The sequence below is a fragment of the Tamandua tetradactyla genome, chromosome 24 (assembly GCF_023851605.1).
Source record: "Tamandua tetradactyla isolate mTamTet1 chromosome 24, mTamTet1.pri, whole genome shotgun sequence".
NCBI classification, from domain to species: Eukaryota; Metazoa; Chordata; class Mammalia; order Pilosa; family Myrmecophagidae; genus Tamandua; species Tamandua tetradactyla.
This window is the reverse complement of record NC_135350.1, coordinates 40,588,159-40,597,296: the sequence shown is the minus strand read 5'-3', so window position 1 is coordinate 40,597,296 and position 9,138 is coordinate 40,588,159.

Here is a 9,138-nt window from a genome sequence, read left to right as displayed (position 1 = left end):
TGCCCATGCAAAAAAATAAAATAAAATATATATATATAAAATATATATATATATATATATATATGTAATTTAGATACAATAAAATGCATTTGTTTTACAAAAAAAAAAAAAGACACAGGTGCCAACCTGAAAGAGTCCCAATGGCCAAGCTGGAACAACTTAAAGAACAAGATAAATAATATAGTACTGGATTATAATCCAAAGCATAAATTAAATATACATGAATTCACACTGATATATGAATGAAAAAAATAAATAAAATCATCTTAAAAATGAATTTCAAGTGATATAGAGAAATACTCCCCACTCCAGGAGGTGAAAATTAATTCCCCAAACGTCCTCTTCCTCTTGAGCGTGGCTAGATCTAATGACTTGTTTCCAAAGATAGGAACAGAGTTTGGAAACATAAAAATAGTAGCTGTACAATGGAAATATCTGGCAGGCATCAAATGTTAAGGTTAACATCATGAGGGACAAGTTTCTGTGGACAGCACGTACTCCTGTTATCACATGATGAGAAGGAGGCCTTACTTCTGTGGTATCCTTTCCAAAAACTTGTAACCCCAAACTAACTGTGAGAAAAAGATCAGATGAAGACAAACCAAAGAATATTCTACAAAACACATGACCGCCCCCAAATTAAATAAATAAATAAAACCTCACCCATATTCTGCAAAATGGTCCAAATTATGAAAAACAAGGAAAGACTGAGAAATTATCACTGATTGTAGGAAACTGGGAAGTCATGATTAAAGGCAGTGTGGTATTTCAGAGAATTCTGAAACAACAACAAAAGAGGACATTAGTGGAAAACTAAAGAAAACCAAATAAAATATAGCATTTAATTAATAGTACCAATGTTGGATCCTTAGTTTTGACAAATACAAAGTGGTACAAAGACATATTATCATTAAGGGAACTAAGTGAGAGGTACACAGGAACTGTGTACTCCCTTTGTACTTTTTTATGAATCTAAAATTATTCTAAAATAACAAGCTTATTTTTAAAAACCCACACATCCTTTCTCCTATCATCTTTTGAAGCAAAGGAAAACATTATTTGACCCTGCTTATGGGAAAGGTTACTTTTCTACCCTAGCATTTATGAAAGCAATGCCACGGGGTAGTGCCCATTTGAATATATGGCTTAATACTTTTTCTCTATCTTGTCATTACTGACTTTAGGTCCTTATTTACCTTTTGAGTTTTGTTAGTGACAGGAGAGAAACAGACCCTTAAAAGTTGTTTCTGAAAAGTGAGCACACAATTCTTCTGCCAAAGCAAGCAACTTACAGAATGAGTTTACAAAATTCTAAAATTTACTAGAAGATAATTCAAGCTAATCATGTGGGTGAATACATTCTATAATTTATTAAAAAGGGACAATCAAAGAGTCACATGAAGACATAGCCTATGTTTCTTTCTATATTCCTTTCTATCAGCTACATAATTACTCCCAAAATATATTGGAAGAGTATATTCTTAGATTACCTTGGTAGTAAAACAATGCTCAAGGGGAAAAATGCAAAACAAGTAGAGCAAAAAAATTTGTTCTATTAAATTCCCAGGGCAGAAATTTTGAAACATTTTGCTTACCTGTTATGATACAAGATACATTTGTATCATAATCTTTTTGTCAAGTATGATGGAAATAATCCCAGAAAATTGCTATAAGCTCTATGGCCATTGTGCTTTTGGGGAAGAAAGTAGACAAAAGAGAATTATGGGATGTATCCAGAAGAATTTCTATTCCATAGTGAGTGTCTACTAATGCTATAAGGCAAGAAATGTAATGAGCACATTTGATTTTCCCATGTTCCCAGAGATTCACAACTGTGAGGTTCTAGTCAATTGAAAATTGAGGTAAGGGAATTTGAGAAGATCTGGACTAGTTCAAGGCAAGACTGAGGCAAAAACAGTTTCCACTAAAAAATGTAATGATGCACAGAAGAACAAATTGCACTAAAAACCTCTTGAACACTCAGCAGGCAGTCTTCTCACATAGTACTTCTAATAGTAAATATGCTCATACAGATTCATGCTTTCTTTGGACAATTTTTGGTCTTTAATGTTTCATTTTGCTTGACAAAATTCAAAGAAGTGGAGCCAAGGGTAAGAAAGGGCTTTTTCGTTTATTTTTCTAGACTGAAACAGATGTGTACTAGAGAACAATCTCTCATGTGCAACTAGTATATTGCAGTTGCAGGGACCAGACAAGACTACATTTGTTCAACCTGAGGTTTCACATTTGCTGTCTCCTTTTAGTTTTAAAATTTTCTTAAGTTGGACTTGACATACCATCTTCTAAAAGAAAAATTTAGCCTTGTTAAAATTCGACTTTATTTTTTTTTTTGTTTTAGTTGTAGGTAAAACCTTATATAAGTTAGTTTTCTTACTTCTAGGGTAGTTTTTCTACCACTTTCTTAAAAAATTAAAATAGTAATTTATTCCAATATTGAATTTTACACTATCAAAAATATATTTGAGGCCGGGGCAAGGGTAGCTCTGTGGTATAATTCTCATCTGACAAGCAGGAGACTTAGGTTTGATTCCTGGAGTCTGCTCATGCCAAAAGAGAAAAAAGCCTTCCTTGGGTGGTGCAATGGTGGCTCAGTGGTAGAATTTTTGTTTGCCATGCTGGAGACCCAGGTCAAATTCCCGGAGCCTGCCCATGCAGACTTTTGAGTGTGTATATGGGATTTGAAGAATTATTGATAAATGATGGTTTGATATTACTAATATTATCTTTGACTCATATTCATAGGCCTATGAATTCAAAAGATAGCTGTTAAAAATGAAAACACAGAGATCAAGAGGTAACTCTTTCTTTTCATCTTCTTCCCTTCTTATCTCAGTTTGCCAGGGCTGCTGTACCAAAGCACCACAGGTTTAAATGACACAAATTTATAATCTCACAGTTCTGTAAGCCTAGAAGTCAAAATTAAGGCGTCAGAAGAGCCAACCTTCTTCAAGGGTCAACCTATCCCATGCCCCTCTCCTGGCTTTTGATTGGGGGTGGCATTCCAAGGGATTCCTTGGTTTCTGGCAGCATAACTCAGACTCTGCCTCCCTCACATGGCCAGCTCTCTCTCTCTGTCTCCTTCTTAGTGTCTGTGTCCAAATTTCCCCTCTTTATAAGCACACCAGTCATATCAAATTAGGACCCACCTAATATAGTTCGGCTTCATATTAATAACTTCTTCAAAGTTCCTATTTACAAATAAGTTCACAGTCACAGAACTGAGGATTAGAACTTGAACATGTCTTTTGGGGGGACCCAGTTCAAGCCCATACCATTTCTTTTTCCAGAACAATTCAATCACAAAGCCATTAGGTAGAGACAAGCAGCATAGGTACATACATCTGTCCTGGATGGGGAGCATTAGGGTGGCCCTGACTGGGGTAGTATGAGTATCTGTATAAGAAAGAGGCCTAGTAAGGGGAATCAAGGCTGTTCGGGGTCAAGCCTGTGCATGTGGATGGCCTGACTTTGGATGTTGGAGCCTCAGTAGGATGAAGAGGGAGTCCCTATGGTAGGGGCAGTAGCAGAATCCTGGCATGAGGTACTGGACCCCATATGGGATAAGGAGATCATCATTGTGGGGAGGTATTGGTGACAGCATAGGAAATTGGTAACATATAATGGAATTGATCACATAAATAAATGCATAAATGATAATGAGAGTCAGGGAGAAAAACAGACTGTGGTGATGGATTGGAACTTAAGGTGTCAGTGTGAACTTAATGGTTTTAGTAGAGTAGAAAGGTATGAAATACGTATATAGATGTAAAAGTGCACATGTATTCATATATGTGTATGTGTGTATGCCTCCACATATTCCTTAGCTCTGTCCACAAGGAGGGAATGAAAGCTGCAACACCTCAATAGCAATAATTGCACCTAGCATGTAGATCTTGGTTTCTAAATACCATTGTCACTAAAAGGAACCAGCAGAAAGGGAGAAATGGCTGATTCCATGGTGGGGGGGGGGGGCAGAAAAAGTACAAGATAAGCTTGGAACATGATGCTGCATTATGTAAGTACTCGAAGAATGATGGGTGACATATCAAATGAACTGAAAAGCCAACGACTCAAGGGACTCAAGTCTTAAAGTACCTCTCTTAGAAATATTTATAGTTCCTATTTTTGCCTATTTTTCTAGTAGGTTGTCTTTCTAACATTACTTGTCAACATTCTTTACTGTTCTGCAAACCAGTTCTGTTTAGGTTATTTCATTGGAAATATCTCCCCCTAGTTTATAGCTTATCTAGTGCCCCAGTATTAGAAAATTCTATTGGCATTGGAAAACACAGGGTTTGGAAATGAATGTAAAAAGATAACACCTGCAGTTGGACATTTTTACCTGAGGGACTTTTTTTCCTTTCCCCAAATTATTTCCATTGCCCAGAGGCTTTCTATTTATTTAAATCAATTGTGGCTATTGATTAGGAGAGCAGAAATCCATTGGCATGCTGAATGGATTTTTAAACTCACAGCAGGCTTACCACTCTGGAGCAAAGCAATTTTGATTCATAAGAGCTAGGTCCTTCCCTGAGAGATAATAGATTTTATTCCAAATTAATAAAGTGGGACATAGTTGGAATATCGAGGCAAAATCTAGAAAACTAAAAGTTAATCACAGAGTAAAAATAATGTAGACTTAAACAAAAGGGCGGTTTCCTCCCTGGTAGTTTCCTGAATGCAAGGAGAGAAAGAAAAAGATGGTAAGAAAATTGGACACAGTAAAAGTGTCCAAGGGAGATATAGTCCATTTCTCCTCTCCCTACCTTCTAGGGTTAAACTCAAGATGTACGCTTATGCTAGAAATACTTCCAGATAGGTTTCAGAATCTGAGAGAAGGTACTTATGTCCTACTTTCTCCATAGAATTAGTGAGATGTATCTTAGTTTTCCAGGACTGCTGAAACAGATTACCACAAACAGAATGGCTTAAAACTACAAAAATTTATTGTCTCAGACTTCTGGAGGATAGATGTCTGAAAGCTGTAAGGGAGAATCCTTCCTCCCTCTTTCTAGCTTGTGTTGCATTGCCAGCAATCCCTGGCAATCTTCGCCTCAGTTTCACAAGGGATTATTTCCTGTATCTGTTCAAACTTTCTCTTCTTATGAGGACACCAGTCATAATGGATTAGGGACCACCCTAATCCAGTTTGGCTTCATCTCAACCAATCACATCTTCGAAAATCCTGTTTCCAATTATGGTCATATTTCCTGGGACCAGGGATTAAGACTGGAATATAAAGTCCTTTTGAAAGGACACAATTCAACCCATAACAAGATGCCTTCATGAATACCCACTGACAATGTGGTCTGCTCCCAGAGACTGGCCTATGAAGAGATGAGGATGGAAAGAAAAGGAGAAATTTTCAGAGGGAAAAATAGCAGAGAGCTGAAATTTGAAAGTAGACAACCTAGAAAAGACAGAGTTATCTGGTAGTGTCCTCCACCCAAAAGAAATGGGAACAAATCAACAAACTGCCTTTCATTATAAGAGATTTTTAAGTTACTCGTCTGAGTTTTGACTATAAATTTCAAAACTAGGACATCTATATATAATGCTATTCTGATCTACCTAATAGTTATCCTCTCTTCTGATAAAAGCATTTCAGGGTTTATGCTACAGAGCTCCAGAAGCTTCCTGAGTTTCATTTTTTTCAAAGCCTGTGTGTTCATCTATTTCCTTGATTCTGTAGCCTGCCAAGAAATTCCTTTTCTTCCTTAAATTGGACACTGAATCAGTTGCTATTATTTGCAACTAAAGAACCCTAGCTGATACAAAATATATAGCTTTATAATCCCAGTTTTGCAAATACATGAGAGCACACTATCACACACACACACACACACACACACACACACATCCACATATGAAAAAAAGAGTAAATGGAAACAAAGTGTTAACAGTGATCATCTCTGGGTTATAGGATTACACAATATTGTTATTTTCTTCTCTCCACATTTCCAAATTTTCTATTTTTCACAATGATATGCAATGTATTTTTATTCAGATTATGGAGAGAAAGAAGTATTATCCATAATGTCCAGAGAAAGAACCTTAGGAAGCACAATTACATTAGAAAAGACATGTCAGAGGGCTTCTTCTCTTGGCACCCTGGGCTACCAACTGCTGCACTCTGGGGAGTTGTGCGTAATGAAAAGAAAAGTAGATGGGAACCTGGAGACCTAAGTTGTAGCAATGGCTTTACCACTAACAAATTGTGTGGCTTTCAATAAGTTTTGCAGCCTCTCTGAGCCTCAATTTTCTTCACATGAAATCAAAAGGTTAAACTCCCTGTAAGAATCACAAAGGATGCAAAACTGTCAATCATGTCTTGGCTCAGGTTCCAACTCCCAACAATCCTCAGGCTATATGTATGACAGACAAAGTGTCCTGGTTATGCCAGCCAAAGTCTTAACTTTCAGAATACTGCCAAGGGAATGCTGTGGACACTTTGTTTTGTTTTAGACCAAAACATAACAGTAACACTTTGATGTTTCCATCTTGTTTTCAGGTTTTCACTGTCAGAGGAGGGCTTTGGAATGTTATTACCGATCACTAGAATGATAGATCAGAATAACCCAAATATTGTGCCAGACAGTACCCTATTTCTTCCTAGCTCCCACCTCATCATGCAGTGGGTCATCAGAACTGTGGGGGGGGGGGGGGGGCAGGGAAGGGCTTATGAAGGGGTTCAGCGAAAGGCAAGACTTGCTACCACAGGTTGGATCCATGAAATCACAAAGCTAAGCATTATAGGTTGAATTGTGTCACCCCAAAAGACATGTTGAAGTCCTAACCTCCATACTTATTAGCGTGACCTTTTTGGAAATAGGTTCATTACAAATGGAATTAGTTAAATAAAATGTGATCATATTGGGACCTTCATCCAATATAACTGGTGTCCTTATAAGAAAAGGAAAGAGAAGACACAGACTGACAGAGAGCAGAGATGGGCATGTAAAGATGAAGAAGAAGCCATGTGAACACAGAGGCAAAGATTCGAGTTATACTGCCGCAAACTAGAGAACACCGAGGATTACAGGTAACTGCTCAAAGCAAGGAAGAGGTAAAGAAGGATTCTCCTCTACAGGTTTCAGAGGGAGCCTTGCCCTGCTGACACCTTGATTTTAGACTTTCGGCCTCTGGAACCATAAGATAATAAATTTCTGTTGTCTTAAGCTATCCAGTGTGTGCTATCTTATGGCAGTCCAAAGAAACATCAAGGAAGCCCAAAGGGCTATGGTCTAACACTTCACACCACATACTCTGTAATTGGAGATTGTCTGTGTAGAGAACTGTATGGAGCTAGAAGAAGTGGGTGCACATAGAAGGGTGGTGCAGGAGGAATGGAATGGTAAGAAAAACAAAGACCAACACTAGCAACTTTTGCATCTGTTCAAAAGTAACCATGATCTCATCAAAAATAACTTCTCAGCTATTTCTTTCACTTCCGTTCTTATATCCACATCCTACAACTTCCTCTGGGAATATTTCTCCTCTCCTTGCAAAATGTAGTGTCTACAAGTCATATTCTGACTGCTAGAAACAAATTCTCTATGCACCAGAGTGATGCATAATCTAAAACGCTACTCAGTAGTTGAGGAGACACTTAACCAGCAGGGCTCTAAGCAGAATGTACCTTTAACTGGTACAGCAAAAATCTATTGCCTTTCTTTTTCTGTTAATCTTAATTTCTAATCTAAGAGAAGATAATAGAATGGAAATGGCCTGGGTTATCTATTAAAAAAAAACTTGATTTTTTTAAAAACACTAAAGAGAAAAGAACTAAAATGTAGATGCAGAAAGGATACAATTAATCGCACTTGCAAACTTGGCAAGTAACATCAAGGGGAGTGTGAAGGGAATAAAGACTGCGTGGGAGTCAAGCCCTGTCCAAAGAAAACAGAAACAGGAATGTTTCGAGATGGGATCTAAAGGAATAAAGTGAATCACTAAGTGAAGAAGGGAATGGAGAACAAAAACACCAGAAGACAGTCATTGCAGTGGGATTAAAAAAAAAAACATAACTAGCAGGGAAGAAATCTGAAGGGCAGATGTGTCTTTAAGACTTAAGAAATCAAACAGGGAGAAATGGTGATTTTTCTGTTTGCCAAATTTAGCGTGGCTGATGTGGGCGAAGAGAACCAAGAATGTGGGAGGGATTGTGGAATTCCAATAAGAAGGTTATCTCCCCCAAAGAATGCCTGAGAAGGGATTTTTCCACAAGAGATTAAGTCATTATATTGAAATAAACCAAGAGTTCATGCAATGTCTTTCTGGTAGTTACTAGTATAATCCCTGCAAAGAAAGTAATTTCTAATATGAACATGAAGAGGAAAAGGTAACACAGAAAGGTTAAAGATCCTTTAAATTAAAAACAAAGGACATCGAAATGATGCATGGTTTACCAAAAAAATTTTTTTTTGAGAAGAGTTTTGCTAACTGAAGATGAGGCTATTGTTGCATACTGCATTAGAGATCACTTTTTTTCTTAAATATGCTTATGGATAAACTAACTAAGATAATATCCATTTTAGATGGTTACGATTTTCATATGTTAATTGTAAAAATATTTGTATCTTCATGTTTTTCTGAAATCAGGAAAATACTTATTAACAAAAGTCATTACTATAGTAATGCAGATATTTGTAAGAACTTGATCTTTTGAGAACATTCACACTTTTGACAGCTGATCAAATGGTAACTAAATATTAAATTCTAATATTTAGAATTTAAGAACTTTGCTATCTGAATTTGTAGATTTCTTCCTTTTTGCCTTAATTTTAAATTGGTTTAAGAAATTTACTGTGCAAACACAGGTTTTACAATGATTATATGAATAATTTATTTAAATATGCCTTTGGTTAATCGAAATAAGAAATCCATTTTTGTTGGTTCTAAGTGTATTGTTTGTTTTCTTAAATTTAAAAAAGTTGAACAAAGAAAAAAAGAAAGCATAAGGACAAATACTATCTATGAAATCATTAGAATATGCAAATTCATATGGTCTGAAATTAGAATATAATTTACCGGGGGAAGGAAGGGTGAAGAATGTGAAGTTAATGCTTAATGAGTACAAAGTTTCTGTTATGTGTGATGGAAAAGTTTTGGTAATGA